Source organism: Henckelia pumila, chromosome 2 (genome assembly GCF_033568475.1).
Source record: "Henckelia pumila isolate YLH828 chromosome 2, ASM3356847v2, whole genome shotgun sequence".
Classification (NCBI taxonomy): Eukaryota; Viridiplantae; Streptophyta; class Magnoliopsida; order Lamiales; family Gesneriaceae; genus Henckelia; species Henckelia pumila.
In genome coordinates this window covers 155,171,266-155,188,576 of record NC_133121.1, presented here as the reverse complement: position 1 = coordinate 155,188,576, position 17,311 = coordinate 155,171,266, and positions in this window count along the sequence as shown.

Here is a 17,311-nt window from a genome sequence, read left to right as displayed (position 1 = left end):
GAATGCATAACCAATCCGAATGATTTTCGATTGGAAATGAGCCAGATTTGTTAAGAAGATGAAAGAAACACAGAAAGTAAATCAAAACACTTAGAATTCAGTAGAGAATGCCAGGTTGAAATATGAATTGAAGTCTCAGATCAGAGTGGATGGATTTTATTGTGACTGTTTATGTGATTGTGCCAGATATTTTAGAAATAAGATATCAAATTCTGAAAGAAACGAACAACAAGAAGTTTAATATTCATCCAATGGTTAATTATCAAAAGATAAAGAAAGCAGATGTGACAGAATTCGTACATTTTAGAGCTTAAACACATAAAGAGTTTCGGTTGAAATTGAAAATCATTGACCAGATGTGTTCAGTGACAGTTTAGAAACTCCAGAATTGGACTAAGATTGTAACACCCGAAAATTTTAATACGTAAATTCGCATTGCATAATTAGGGAAAATAATTATTTAAAATTTATATTTGGGTTAAATGACATTTATGTGTTATTATGTGAATTATATGCATGATTTAAATTTATTTTAGCATTTAACCCGTGATTTTAGAATTTCTAAATTTTTCAGAATTTTATTGATTTGATCGCGTAGACGGGACCGTGGACAAATGAGATATCAACTTTTGAGTAAAAAATATTTTATGAGATTTTATGAGCCTTAAAAAAATAATATTTTATGGTATTTTGTCAAGAAAATTTTAGTATTTAATTATATATTTATTTAAGGATTGATTTTTAGCCAAAATAAGTCATTTTAATGACTTTTATTAATTTTTAAAAATAGGCTATTTATTTATTTCGGGATTTTGGTCTATTTATCAGATTGGTATGTATTTTAAGAGTTTAAAATTTTAAGTTTATGGTATATTATCTTTCTAAATAAATTATATTAGTTATTATCCTAATCTACCCAACATTACACCCAAAATCTCTCCCTACCCTACGCTCAAACCCCATCAGCCGTCAACCCCATCTCCTCCACCTCCTCCCTCACGTTTTTCAGCAGATAGCAGCCTCCTTAGCCGAGTTCTTCAAGGATTATTCAAGTTTTTGGCCCGTTCGTCGTCCCGGAGCCCCGTATACGCATAAATCTTCGTTATAATTAACAAGGCATGTTTAATTCTATTCCTTTACCACCATATAAGCTACTACTCACGTTTTTCATCAGACTATATGGATTTGACATGATATTTACTGAACTTCTTCTGAAAAATCTCATAGACTCCTTCACGTGCATGAGTTTTCTTGTTTTCTTCAAGGTTTGATCACGTTTTTCTCATGTGGCTCGGGTCCAAGCTGTTGACTGTGGTTAGGATCGTGTCCTAGGTTCTGTAGGATTGAGTGACGAAGGGGTTTTGTGCCAAGAAGGGCCGGAACCGAAGCCAAAGAAGTTGGATGTAGCAGATCATGCAGATTGTGCAGCGTTGGGAGATTGGCTCGTTCTCGGTACACAAAGCGTGTTTTAGGTTGATTCTAGTGGGGTTAGAACCCCAAGACCTTGGGGAAGATATTACAGGTGGTTCTCCAGCCGGTGGTTGCCGGAGATGGGTGGCCGAACGGCCTGAAGTTTTTGGTCGCATTCTGCGCATGAGCAGAAACTAGGGGTAGATTTTTTTGGTTCGTTCTCCTTCTACAGAGCTCCGTTTGAGGTAAAATTTGTTGAGTTAGAACCGTCTGGATTTGGCTAAGTATGGGCAGTGGTTTCACGGCCAAAGGTCGCTGGAGTAGGAGGCACGGTCAGTTTTTCCAAAGTCGCTCAGGGCTGCCGTGAGTTAGGATTAAGAAAAGAAAGGCTAAGGTTGTGTCTAAGCTTTAGGCGGGCCAGGATTGGTGTTTTGGGTACGGGTCGGGTCCGTTGGGTCACGGGTCATGTTAGTCGGGTCCGGGTCTGGGTTATATTAGTTAGGCTCGAGTATTTTTTTATTTTTAAGTTAATTATTAAGTTGGGTTGTAAATGGGCCAAGGCTAGTTCAATTAATTAATTGGGCCACATGTGAATTAAGTTATTGGGCTTTAGTAATTATTTAAGTGAGTCTATTAATTTTTATGGGCCTTGGGGCCCATGGAAATTATTGGGCCAGTCTTAGGTTTTTGGGTCATTGGGCCAGACTAAGTAATTAATGGGCTTGGGTTTTGTTATTGGGCCAGGTATGTCATATTGGGCTTAAATAAATTATTGGGGCTTAAATGTAAGTTAATGGGCTTAAGTTGAAATATTGGGCCAGTATTAGAATTTATGGGTTTAAGTCTAAGGGGCCAGCAGTCTGACCAACCCATAAAAATTAACTATGCCCGGAATATATATTTAATTCTTTTTTTTATGCTTGAAGTTTATTTTAAGTATAAGTATATTTATTATTAAAATTAATTAAATATATATTACGGACATATTTTAAGTGCATGCATACATGAAATATTTTATGATGTGTTTATGATTAAGAATTGAGCATGAAAAATATTTTTACGGAAATTGAAGTGATGTGGCAGCACAGAGGTGGTTTACCATCGGCACAGAGGTAGTTCTACTACCGGCATAGAAGTGGTTTTATCACTAGCACAGAGGTAGTTTACTACCAGCATAGAGGTGGATTTATCCACCGCCACGTACGATGGTTCTTAGACTGATCAGTCGCTCATGATTACGAGCCACACTCATGGATATGACCTACACAGTTTTTATGATTATGACATGCTCAATTTATGCTATGTATGATTAGTTATGATGTATGTATGATGATCATAATTATGGCTAGCAAGAATTCATGGTGCATTATTTTACGAGCATGCATGCATATTCATGATGATTATATGTATTAGTATGATTATTTGATGCATTATTTTAACCATTGTTACAAAAGTTTAGACATGTTGAGCCTCTAGGCTAAGTATGCTTATATGGTGCAGGTGAGTACGATAATTCATTTGTAGCTCCTACCGGTGGCGAGGATGTATGAGCAAGCATGGCAGTGGCCCCGTGACCGTCGCATGGAAGAGTTATTATTATATTGAGATACTTTATTAGGGTTTTTAAAACATATTTCAAAGTTTTATTTATGTTTAATTTAGCATGCATGAGTTTGAATTTTTGGGTTACGGATTTTTATTAATATTGTGTGTTTCAAGATTTTTATTTATTTAAGTTATCATTAAAAGAATTTATTTGTTAGTATTATTTTTAATGTTTATACATATATGTATGGGCATATATGTATAGTATATTTTTTTTAAAAAAAATAAAGTTTTTCCGCATTTATTAGTAGTAGATGTTTCAATTGGTATCAAAGCACGGTCCTTGGAGGGTGTTCATCTGCCACGTGAAGCTCAGAAATCCCACTACCAGTCTGTATGTTTTAAATGTTTTATTATGATTTATCAGGAGCATATGTTATGACTTAAAACTTTATGTTAGCAAAGTTTTAAAGAACTTAGTTATGCATTGCGATTACGTGACTTTGGGATACTGAAACTTGAGAACTAGATAAGTAATCGTGGAGTTAGTAAACTAGAATTTTGAGGGACTTCGTTATTAGAATTTGATCAGTCGAATTTCGAGGACGAAATTCAATTTAAGGGGGGGATAATTGTAACACCCGGAAATTTTAATACGTAAATTCGCATTGCATAATTAGGGAAAATAATTATTTAAAATTTTATATTTGGGTTAAATGACATTTATGTGTTATTATGTGAATTATATGCATGATTTAAATTTATTTTAGCATTTAGCCCGTGATTTTAGAATTTCTAAATTTTTCAGAATTTTATTGATTTGATCACGTAGACGGGACCGTGGACGGATGATATATCAACTTTTGAGCCAAAAGTTATTTTATGAGATTTTATGAGCCTTAAAAAAATAATATTTTATGGTATTTTGTCAAGTAAATTTTAGTATTTAATTATATATTTATTTAAGGGTTGATTTTTAGCCAAAATAAGTCATTTTAATGACTTTTATTAATTTTTAAAAATAGGCTATTTATTTATTTCGGGATTTTGGTCTATTTATCAGATTGGTAGGTATTTTAAGAGTTTAAAATTTTAATTTTATGGTATATTATCTTTCTAAATAAATTATATTAGTTATTATCCTAATCTACCCAACATTACACCCAAAATCTCTCTCTACCCTACGCTCAAACCCCATCAGCCGCCAACCCCATCTCCTCCACCTCCTCCCTCACGTTTTTCAGCAGATAGTAGCCTCCTTAGCCGAGTTCTTCAAGGATTATTTAAGTTTTTGGCCCGTTCGTCGTCCCGGAGCCCCGTATACGCATAAATCTTCGTTATAATTAACAAGGCATGTTTAATTCCTTTCCTTTACCACCATATAAGCTACTACTCACGTTTTTCATCAGACTATATGGATTTGACATGATATTTACTGAACTTCTTCTGAAAAATCTCATAGACTCCTTCACGTGCATGAGTTTTCTTGTTTTCTTCAAGGTTTGATCACGTTTTTCTCATGTGGCTCGGGTCCAGGATGTTGGCTGTGGTTAGGATCATGTCCTAGGTTCTGTAGGATTGAGTGAGGCAGGGGGTTTGTGCCAAGAAGGGTCGGAACCGAAGCCAAAGAAGTTGGGTGTAGCAGATCGCGCAGATTGCGCAGCGTTGGGAGATTGGCTCGTTCTCGATCCACAGGGCGTTTTTAAGGTTTCTTCCAGTGGGGTTAGAACCCCAAGACCTTGGGGAAGATATTACAGGTGGTTCTCCGGCCGGTGGTTGCCGGAGATGGGCGGCCGAACGGCCTGAATTTTCTGGTCGCGTTCTGCGCGTGAGCAGAAACTAGGGGTAGATTGTTTTGGTTCGTTCTCCTTCTACAGAGCTCTGTTTGAGGTAAAATTTGCTGGGTTAGAACCGTCTGGATGTTGGCTAAGTAAGGGCACTGATTTCATGGCCAAAGGTCGCCGGAGTAGGCGGCACGGTCAGTTTTTCCAAAGTCGCTCAGGGCTGCCGTGAGTTAGGATTAAGGAAAGAAAGGCTAAGGTTGTGTCTAGGCTTTAGGCGGGCCGGGCTTGGTGTTTTGGGTACGGGTCGGGTCCGTTGGGTCACGGGTCATGTTAGTTGGGTCCGGGTCTGGGTTATATTAGTTGGGCTCGACTATTTTTTATTTTTAAGTTAATTATTAAGTTGGGCTGTAAATGGGCCAATTCTAGTTCAATTAATTAATTGGGCCACATGTGAATTAAGTTATTGGGCTTTAGTAATTATTTAAGTGAGTCTATTAATTTTTATGGGCCTTGGGGCCCATGAAAATTATTGGGCCAGTCTTTAGGTTTTTGGGTCATTGGGTCAGACTAGGTAATTAATAGGCTTGGGTTTTGTTATTGGGCCAGGGTATGTCATATTGGGCTTGAATAAATTATTTGGGCTTAAATGTAAGTTAATGGGTTTAAGTTGAAATATTGGGCCAGTCTTAGAATTTATGGGTTTAAGTCTAAGGGTCCAGCAGTCTGACCAACCCATAAAAATTAACTAAGTCCGGAATATATATTTAATTCTTTTTTTATGCATGAAGTTTATTTTAAGTATAAGTATATTTATTATTAAAATTAATTAAATATATATTACGGACATATTTTAAGTACATGCATACATGAAATATTTTATGATGTGTTTATGATTAAGAATTGAGCATGAAAAATATTTTTATGGAAATTGAAGTGATGTGGCAGCACAGAGGTGGTTTACCATCGGCACAGAGGTAGTTCTACTACCGGCATAGAAGTGGTTTTATCACTGGCACATAGGTAGTTTACTACCAGCATAGAGGTGGATTTATCCACCGCCACGTACGATAGTTCTTAGACTGATCAGTCGCTCATGATTACGAGCCACACTCATGGATATGACCTACACAGTTTTTATGATTATGACATGCTCAATTTATGCTATGTATTATTAGTTATGATGTATGTATGATGATCATAATTATGGCTAGCAAGAATTCATGGTGCATTATTTTACGAGCATGCATGCATATTCATGATGATTATATGTATTAGTATGATTATGTGATGCATTATTTTAACCATTGTTACAAAGGTTTAGACATGTTGAGCCTCTAGGCTCACTATGCTTATATGGTGCAGGTGAGTACGATAATTCATTTGTAGCTCCTACCGGTGGCGAGGATGTATGAGCAAGCATGGCAGTGGCCCCGTGACCGTCGCATGGAAGAGTTATTATTAAATTGAGATACTTTATTAAGGTTTTTAAAACATATTTCAAAGTTTTATTTATGTTTATTTTCGCATGCATGAGTTTGAATTTTTGGGTTACGGATTTTTATTAATATTGCGTGTTTCAAGATTTTTATTTATTTAAGTTATCATTAAAAGAATTTATTTGTTAGTATTATTTTTAATGTTTATACATATATGTATGGGCATATATGTATAGTATATTTTTTAAAAAAAATTAAAGTTTTTCCGCATTTATTAGTAGTAGATGTTTCAAAGATCCTGATTTGAGGGATTATTTTATGAAACTACCAAGATTAATAAGTATGTATGATGCAAACTGTGGTAGTTCTAATCAGATTGATTTGAGTTACTGAATAAGATGACAAATATTTATGACCAGATCATTGTTATGTGGGTCATAATAGTTGTGAGATTACATAGTAAGCCAAGAATTATTGTTTCAATTGAGACATTGGGTTTACTATTGAATTGTGATACATATATGAATAAATAGCTGTGAAGAACTAATGAGATGATGAAATTACGGAAATTATTGAAATCTATTGTCATGATAAGGACTTGAGATTTCTTTAAGAGATTGTGGCATCGATTGATCGATGTTTTGAGTGGTTGGTTATATGTGATGACATTATACTATTATCTGATTGATGGATTGTCTGAGTTTATTCTCTAGATTTTGAGGATATACTCAGAGCTCTAATAATTGATTTGGTATTAGTTGATTTGATGTATTGTCACTTGATTATTATGATTCCTGGGAAAGCTATCGAATCAATATCGAAACAGTGTTTTGATTAGTAGATGAGAAGAAAACCAGATTTCTTTGTGTTGAAATGATATTTTAGAATTATCAGATATCCGATTAGATTTGATTTGAGAAACACAGAGAATGTGAGTATGAATATGTATAAAAAGAGAACATAGCATAATAAACAGAGTTGCAAATGAATGATAAATATAACTTTTGAAGCTGGAAATGATTGGTCAGAGAGAAGGCTATTTTTGAATTATCATTTGATTCTTACTAGAATAAAAACAGTGTATGATATACAGATTCAGAATGTGAATGTTGGATATAGATCTTGAAGCGGTGAACAGAATGACAGTGTAGACTTGATATTTGTTCTGAGCAGAGCATAGAACGATATAGAAAAGCTGAATTTCACTGTATGAGATTTCAGACAGAGTTAGTGATTTCAGTGAAAGAATTATTCTTTCCAGCGTGATATGATGGATCAGATTTGCTCCAAGTATCTAACTAAGGAAATATAAGTTAGATTTTTTCCTAGGTACTTTAATCAGACGAAGTTGATATTGAAAAGATTTTGAGCTAAATCGAATATTCTACAGATCCTTGATTGGGGAGAAAAACAGCTCAGAAAGATTTTTTTTCAGTTAATGAAAATACAGAATAGATGTAGAATAGAAGAGATAACCTGACAAGAGATTAAGAGATGAGATATGAAGTTCAGAGTTATATGATTGAAGTGAGAATCACTTCAGATAATCATTCGATCTATCAGATTTGATATTCTGATTGAATGCGATTTCGAGTACGAAATCATTCCTTAGAGGGGAGGAATTGTAAAGCCCAAAAATATTAAGTTATTAATTATGAAATTTGAGATTTAAAGTCTATAATTTGGAAAAATATTAATTGAAGTATTTATGTAAATTAGAGATTTAATTTCCGAGCCAAAAATATTTAATTTGAGAATTTACGGATTTTGAGAATTAAATTTCGGGATTCTTAAATTAAAAGAATAAAATATTTGGATTAAATATTTATGTAATTTAAGATTAAATTCCAAGATTCGAGAATTAACGAGGATTTAATTTGAAGATACAACCCGGTCAGGGGTTGTTTTGCAAATATTTAAGTTTCAAGGGCTAAAGTGCAATTGTTCTTTTTAATTTTAATCAAATAATATTTAATTTGAGAATTTTGGAGTTTAGAATTAAATTCTACTATTCTTAAATTATTTGGGATTGAAATTGAATGAAATAGATTGGCCGAAGATTAAATTGCAATTATTGAAACTTCTAAGGACCAAAGTGCAAATTTCCCTTTCAAGTGGGAAATCACACGTGTATGTATGTATATAGGTGTAATATATATTAATTCCATCAGATTCAAGAATAGAGAAGCCGAAGGAAAGGGAAAAAGAAGTGTCTCCTTCATTTTCAATCCGTCCGGTAGAATTCAAAACTGATCGTATATTCGCGATCAGGACTTTGATTGCTACGTTTTGACGTAAGTTTTAAGAAGTTCTTCGATGTTTGAATTTTATGATATGGTTAGAATTAAGATTTTATTGGATAAATATGTTCTAGTATATACGACGATAGTATATCTAAGACGGATTGAGAAAATATCGTCGTTTGAACGTGTTAATGATTTTTAGAAGAATTTTCGAAAATATGAATTTATGGGCTGTTGGATTTCGAGATTTTGATGCTGAATTGAGATTGATATTGAGTTAATATCATTGTTACAATGATGTTTGAGCCTTTGGAATTACCGGTTTTGAATCGTTACGCCGCCGGTTTGAGTTTTGATTGATTAATCAAGATTGAGATTGTTTGCCCTTAAATAAGATTGAAATGAGAATTAAAGATGATAGTTGAGATAATATAACTTCATTTCACATTGGAAGTAAAGGATATCGAATTCGAATCGATGAATTTGATTTTTACGTATTTGAAGTTGAATCAGGAATTGATTGAGTCTTGAGTTATAGATTGAACTTGTTATGAATTTCCAGCATGTGTTTGGCTTCTTGCACCTTCTGATATGCTGGTATTCTTGATGAATGAATTGTACTTGAAGTGGATATTAATGTTATAATTGTTGGAAATGAGTTACGGTTGCCGACTTTTAACCGTTATGCCGTCAAGTCAAGAATTGGCAAATGTTTGAGTTGAGATTGATTGAGCTGAATTGGATTGAGTCATTGCTGATTTATGTAGCTTGAATATGCTTTATTTCAGATTTGTAATGAAGTACTTCGAGCTCGTGAAGATCAGCATCGAACCGAGATAGAATTAGCCAAGGTTGTGAAGTTAAGCCTTGAAGATCAAGTAGAGTTTGAGCAGAATTTTGATAGCTTTTGGTTCTGCTACAGCTTGTGAAGATTTGAAGAATTTGACACCACGATTGACAGGTATAAGATGAAATCGAGAGTCAGGTATTTAGATACTCGAGAATGATGATTCTTGAGTTATCCCGATAAATCACATACTTGTGGATTATTGTTCTTTGATTAGGATTTGATGTTCTTGATCCATCACAGGTAGTGTGTGACGCCCGGGGCTGAAGAGGTAGGGAGTGATCGCCGGTGCCAAGAGGTTGCATGGACAATGAGCGGCTCCTGGTAGGCTTCTAGGCGGAGGGAGACATGAATGAACCGATCCCGTGCTGGAATGAGAGGGATTCTGAGACTGTGTAGGTATGGGACTACATGGTTGAGGAGGGCTTAAAAGATTTCATATGTACTATTCATATCAAGAAGGTGCATCTTCTTTTCGGGAGCTCATCATATAAAAACTCTAAAGTTAAGCGTGCTTGACTTGGTGCAATTATAGGATGGGTGACCCCCTGGGAAGTTTCTCAGGGTGCGTGTGAGTGAGGACAAAAGCACGCTGAAAAGACCCGTCTTGATATAGTGGGTCGTTACAAATGGTATCAAAGCCGACCTCTCTTAGTACGGTATGGTTCGGGGACGAACCAAGCGGAAGCTGGTGGGCATGTGATGCCCGGGGCTGAAGAGGTAGGGAGTGATCGCCGGTGCCAAGAGGTTGCACGGACAATGAGCGGCTCCTGATAGGCTTCTAGGCGGAGGGAGACATGAATGAACCGATCCCGTGCTGGAATGAGAGGGATTCTGAGACTGTGTAGGTATGGGACTACATGGTTGAGGAGGGCTTAAAAGATTTCATATGTACTATTCATATCAAGAAGGTGCATCTTCTTTTCGGGAGCTCATCATATAAAAACTCTAAAGTTAAGCGTGCTTGACTTGGGGCAATTATAGGATGGGTGACCCCTTGGGAAGTTTCTCAGGGTGCGTGTGAGTGAGGACAAAAGCACGCTGAAAAGACCCTTCTTGATATAGTGGGTCGTTACATAGTGGATCTTTGCTTTGATTTGATATGTTATGATATGATATGAAAAATGAATTGATTCTAATGCCAAGGTCTGAGGCGAATTTATTTTCGAGTCAGACGACTAGAATAGTCGTTGGCCTTGAAAAATATCAAACCACATAAGCCTCGCGCGGGTCGGCAACAAGATCGTATACGAATCTTGATGGCAGTGATTTATTATGAATCAATTCTTTAGCGCGCTATATAAATCTTTTGATTTGAAGTATGATTTGAATTATTGTTTTGAAGCTCTGATTTGAAGTATTTAGAGATGAATTGATATGAATTTTTATTTATATGTCTTTTATACTGGGAATTATATTCTCACCGGAGTTATCCGGTTGTTGTCTTGTTTTGTATGTGTGCATTACAACAGGTAGGGCAGAAGCTAGCCAGAGAGAACATGGGTAGCTTGAGAGAAAGAGTCTTAGCACGTGGTGACTCGGGTTTATGATTAGCAAGATAATATGTGGTATAGATCTTATCAAACATGTTTAGAATATAAGAGAATTTTATATGTTTTGATTTATCAAATACTTGTGATACATGAGATTTCCATGTATTTTAGATGATTAGATTGGAATTTGAATACATGTATTTGATTAGATGATTGTTAGACTTGATATGACTTATCTTGGTTCAGATTTGAGATTAGAAATATTGATTTTGAAGTGTTTGGACAGCACAAAGTAGGAGTTGAATTCTGCAGATTTGGTGCACAGGGATGGCCGCTCGATTGGTCGAATTTAATCGAGCGAGCGAGGCCAGTTTTGATTCAAACCCGAGACTCTGGGTTGAATGACCGCTCGATCGATCATTTTTGATCGATCGAGCGAGGTTCAAATTTTAAAAAAAATTCCTTTGGGTTTTTCCTTGATTATTCTTTAATTAAGTATGATTAATTACCTTTAATTATATTTTGCCCTAAGATGAGATTATCAACCCGAGGTCCCCACATCTTATTTTTCCATCATTACTTTTTCTTTGAACTATGAACTTTTCAGCTGTTCATTTTTGTTTTTGGATTTTTCATATCAAGGCTAACAAATGAATAATGGCTAAAAAGGCTCAATGAACTCAAAAAATTTCCTAAATCACATCTGTGTTCGTAAAAATATACCTCATTTTCAAACAAAAATCACAAGAGTTAAGAATCAAATCCTCAAATCCACATCACAAATCCGCATATTTTTTCTCTAATTGCTAGGAGTATCAAAAATCATGACATCCGTGCGTATATGTGAGAACTCAAGATTAAATATAGCTAACACTGAATTTTCATGTGGCGACCCTACCCGCATCCACTACCTAATCAGAGTTTATTTGTGCATGCATAATAATTGATTAAAAAGCTTAACAGCGGAAAGTAAATATCACAAATCCAGTCGGCGGAATACAACCGACGGTTTAAAATCTGTGAATAAATCATGTAGATACAACCATATCGAAATACGGTATCAGATCCCTAACACTTGGCACACACACTGCCACTCTGGCACCGGGTCTCACTCCTGCCACGAACCGCCCGCACCGTCGAGCCTAAGACCTGCCCGCCACAAAGGTATCCAAGATACACAAACCCAGGGGTGTGAGAGACTATGCTCAATAAGAAACAATTATATATAAACATACATGAAGCATACAAATGACTTAAAACTCTGGTAAAACAGTCTGCTCAGGAGCGCCAATGAATATACAGCACCGTGCTGGAGAGCGACTCCGCGGGGCACTCGTATATTCCCCTATAATTGTAGCGTCATCCCCATCGTCGCGGCGCCTCCCAGTGATAGACAAAACGTGGGGGCTGAGCCTCTCCAATACACTCGACTCGCCTCTCAGGAGATGCAGTCTGGTATAAAAATAATGCATGTGCTAAAGCAGTAAAACATGGAATACAAAATACATACACGGGCGTGCATGAGCTTCGGGCACGAGCGCGCAGCACTTACGTTTTTATATTTTTCAACATTCTTCAACTAGCACGGGCGCGCTTCTCCTTCAGAACGGGCGTGCATGAGCTTCGATTTTATTTTCCTTTTTCACGCCCCAGCAGCGCAGGGGCGCTCATTCCTTGGCGCGGGCGCGCTAGTGCAGCGCATCCAGCTCGCGCAGCATTCTTGAAAAAATCATATCTAGAGTTCTAGCCGTCGGATCAGGCTGAAATTTTGACACCAGCTTTAAAACATCCTAAAATGCAATTTGAACGGTGAAGATTGGATTTTTATGTCTCTATAAGCTTCAGTAATTTTGTAAACTTTGCAGCCTCGTAATTCCTTTTTCCGCCTCTTCTCGGTACTTTTTCTTCAATCCTTGCATCTCACAAAAACAAAAACAAATACGCATAAAATCCACTAGAAACATCCCAAAATCCAAGTTAAACAAATATGCAAATTAAGTGCATAAATTGCACTTATCAACAGCGTCGAGGCACTGAAAAAGCGACTTGGGAATTAGAGAGTCGTATGTGTTCTGAACATCCGGAGTTGTCTTGATTGTAATAGTATTTTACAGTTCAGTTGTAAACTGTAGTATTATTTTGATATGTTATCCTAGTCCTGATTTCGAGGGCAAAATCTATTAAGTGGGAGAGAATGTAGTAGTTTGTATCCAAATTAAGTTAATAAAGTTCATAATTATGATTACTTGACCTAAAACATGATTAAAGAATCTAAAAATGGGTCTAAGGAGTTGAAAAATAGATTCTGAACGGGCGGAAATGGTCCGGAAGGTTTTTGAGTCTTGATGGGTTCGAAAGGACCGAACTGAGTTTGGAAGCTCAGGGTGCGTTCGGAAGCTCCGAACATGCGATCGGAAACTACGAACATGCACAACCAATTTTCAAAATGTGAGGTCAGCTAAAGTGATGTCATGGTACGATCGGAAGCTCCAAAGGAAGGATAAGAAGCTCCGATCGACTGTCGGCAGCCAGCTTCTAGAAGAAGGACACGTGGTTGGCGGAGAGAGATTGGAAGTAGGGATCGGATGTTCCGATATGATCGGAAGCTCTGAACGAGGGATCGGAGATTCCGATCGTTGTCTATATATATGGGCCAAGAGCTCATTTGAAAATCGCACCTTCCTCTCTTTTCTCTCCATTCTAGCTAGTATTTTGGGCTTTCAAGGTTTTCCAGGCAACCTACTGGAGGGCCGGGAGTGGCGGAGCGCTACGGGGATAGTAGCAGAGAAGTGCCTGAGTTTTGAGGCAGTTGCCATCAGCGAGCTGACGACGGACACAGGTGTAATTTTTGGATCCCTATAGATATTAGGGAGTTGTAATAGTTTAGTTAAGTATTTTAGAGTATTATAAGTGATATGGTGATTATTGCTTATAGGCTTTGACCTTGAGTACTTGGACTGCTAGGTTTCTAGGGTGCTTGAGTTGTCTAGATAGAGGTACGGACGTATTATCTGAGATACCAGGTTAAATATACATGTATTATGTTTGCATTTTTCTGTTGCATTTGTATACGCATTGATATTATGCTGCATGCATGAACATGTTGAGTTTTATGTCTTGATTGCAAAGCCTTAATAGGGGTCGCTCAACCAGTATTTTAGTGGATGGATTTTCATAGACTTGGATCCGGTTATATCCACAGTTTTATGGTATGGGAACCACCTTCTGATGCGACAACCCACCGTGCTACATACCATGGCGCCTTGACTGAGCAGTCTTCTGGATAGATTTTTCCAATACCCATCATATTGCATGTGTATGCACGGTATATGAATATTCTTACTTTTTTACTGAGCGTTTTATGCTCACGTCCATAGTTTTTTGTGTTAGACACCCTATTCTATGGGGGCAGGGCTTAGGTTAGAAGGACCTGGAGGTAGCGGTCGTTGGGCTGTAGTGGTTCCGTGGTTTTTTCCTATTTCTGTATCAGGTTGCTAGTTTTGGATTTTAGCGTTTTCTATTCGATGGGGTTGTATTATATTATTTGATGTTATCCCAGTTGTTCTGCCGGTCAATTTGTATTTATGGTTTAAGTTTCCGCTGGATTTAATTATTTGCGCTTTAAGACTTAATTGCATGCTTAAGACTTTGTTAGTAATTGATTCCGGTCTGGGTCACTACAAGGCCAGTGCATTTGGCTCTTAACCATTGTGTTTTTATGACAAATATCGTGATTTTCCTTCTAAAGGATCTATTGAAGACTTATAAAATCACAAGAAATGGAATGTTAGGATCTGATTACTCAACAAAGTTTTCTATTTGGTCTAAATCAGGATGTGTTTCGCCTCCAATTCATTTATGAAGAGGTATAAAGCTACTTTTTTTCATTTTTTCCATTAGTAAAAAAAATTTCAGTTGAACACTGACTTATTTAGGTAAAGAGATATGAGAAGACAAGAGAATCGAATGATTGGACTTACTGGTATTCTTTTTTAAACATTAGATATTTATTTCTGGGTTCTCTTTCAAAAATGAAATGTTGGTGGTCTAAAATTTTTATTTCATTGCTGGACCAAAATTCTATGTTTTCGTTAGTGATCTCAAAATTATCAAAACTATGGCATCTAAGAGTTGGGCGACCAGAGCTTCTTCGTACCTTAGGATCTCTGTTTCCAACAGAGCTTTTGCCATATGTACGTTTATTTTTTTCTTGTTTTTGCTGGTTTCTGGATTTGTCTTTTTGGCAGTATGAATCTTATTCATGGGTTCTATCTAAAGACAACACCTTTTGATCTGTGATTCTTGTTTTTATCTAAAGCAACTTATTCCTGAAAAGATTGTTGTTCACCAAATGGATCTGATAACCGATCTTCTCGGCACACCTTCAATGTATACCATTTCTCGAGTATGCTTCGGTGAAACCTATTTAGTAGTATCAATAGTTTTACAATTTACTAGTGTTTTGAGTAAGTTTTTTTTATCCTACCTGTTCATTATTTTAAAAATCTTGTTTCCTTGTTAAGTTGCGCAATGAAAAGGCTAGAAGACATCTTACAAGCATGAGGAAGTAGCAACTTGTTCCCTTAAAGCAAAAATTTCCAAATGTTGATCCTTTGGCTGTTCGACTTTTGGAGAAGTTGCTTGCTTTTGATCTCAAGGACCGTCCAACTGCTAAGTCATTTTTGGTGTATTTTGTTGGTGGATAGCCACTTAGAAGTAACATGTTTGTAAGTTGGGAAGACAAATATGACAATCATGTATCAATATTTTGGATTTTATGAAAATTTTTATTTATGTTTCAAGTTAAGTTAATTTGCTATATACGGAAATCGTGGTGTGAAAATGACTATTTATTTTGTGATACATAATTTTTTAGTGTTTTGATGAAGCATCAAAACTAAGCAATTAGATATGTGATTCTAAAGCTAATAAATGACATATCAAAATGTCCTTATAAAAAGCAAATAGTGACATTTTAAATGTTTATATAAATTAATATAAGAGACATTTATATATGTCACAATAGTATGGTTAAAATGACATTTTAAACTGACATAATAAATTAATTATAGTGACACTTTTTATTGTCATTATAAATAAATATACAAGGCAAACATATGTGTCATTACAAATAATCTTTCTTGATATTTTATATATTATCTTAAAATTTTTAATTCGTGACACTTATAAAGTCGATATTATTATGTTATCTTGACATTACAAAATATCACAAAAGTTAAGACGATATTAGAATAGAGGACATTTATCGTGAGTGTCACCAAAACTTTAATGTCACCAAAAGTTCCATATAAGAACATTTATGTGTGTCATTAAAGGTCATTATTCTTGTATGAAAATCATATCTTTTTATTGTGCATAAAATCACATTGTGATATGTCGTAATCTATTGGATGAACTCAGTGATGGTAACGAGGTTTGTATAAATAGTGGCGCTAGTGTCCCTAAGCACGACACTCCTTCAAGAATTATTTAAACAATTTATAGTGAGATTTGAAGTTTTTAGAAGACTCTGAAACGAAAGATCGTTCAAATACTGTTCAAGGGCACTCTTCAATTTCCTAGGCATTCTTCAAATATTCAATAACTGGAAGTAACACTCGATCCGTTTTTCTGCATTCGTTATTCATATAATTATGCTATGTGTGAACATATTAAATTCCAGCAGACATTGCAAATTTACTGTATTCTAGTGCTCTATGATGTTTGTGTACAGTACGTATGTATGTTGAAATAAATTTTGGGAATACTTTATAAATTCTGCATGTGTTATGTACTGACCGAAAATATGTATACCTATAATTAGGGGTGATTTTTCGGTATACCGTACTAAAAATATTGATATGAAAAAAAATTCATACTGATACCGATAACGAAATTTCGAAATTTTGGTATGAAAAAAATCCATATTGATACCGTATAGATACCGAAAAAAAATTCGGTAGACCGAAAAAATGTTTGTATATCGAAAAAATTTCGGTACGGTATGACGAAAATTCGGTATTTTAGTCCGGTATGACAGCCCTACCTATATATTCTATACTATATTATAAATTAAAGCACAAGATCTTTAGAGTAACTATTTTTGGTGTCTTAGTGTAACATTATCCACTAATTTTCAAAATATTTTAAATTAATTTAAATAAAATTGAATTTATATCTATACTTCTAAATTTTAAATGGTTATATCATTCTTAATAATAATAAAAAAGGGCTAAAATTTATTAATGTGAAAATAACAAAAAATATCATGTTTAAATAATTATTTCAATTGTAAAAGCACGAAATGCGTGCAGAAAGACACCAATAGTATATAATGAATTACAAAATAAAAATTCCACTAAAAAAGAAAATAATATCATGTGAAACTTCCCAATTATCTGATCATGAATTTATACCTTTTTTCCAAATGAATTATTAAATTTACCAATTTGATAAGAACCCACTCCTACGAATCTTACATAATTTTTGAAAAAACAACCAAGAATCTTGATGATACACAAAGTTGCATACAAGTTTCCGCCTGCTGTCACAG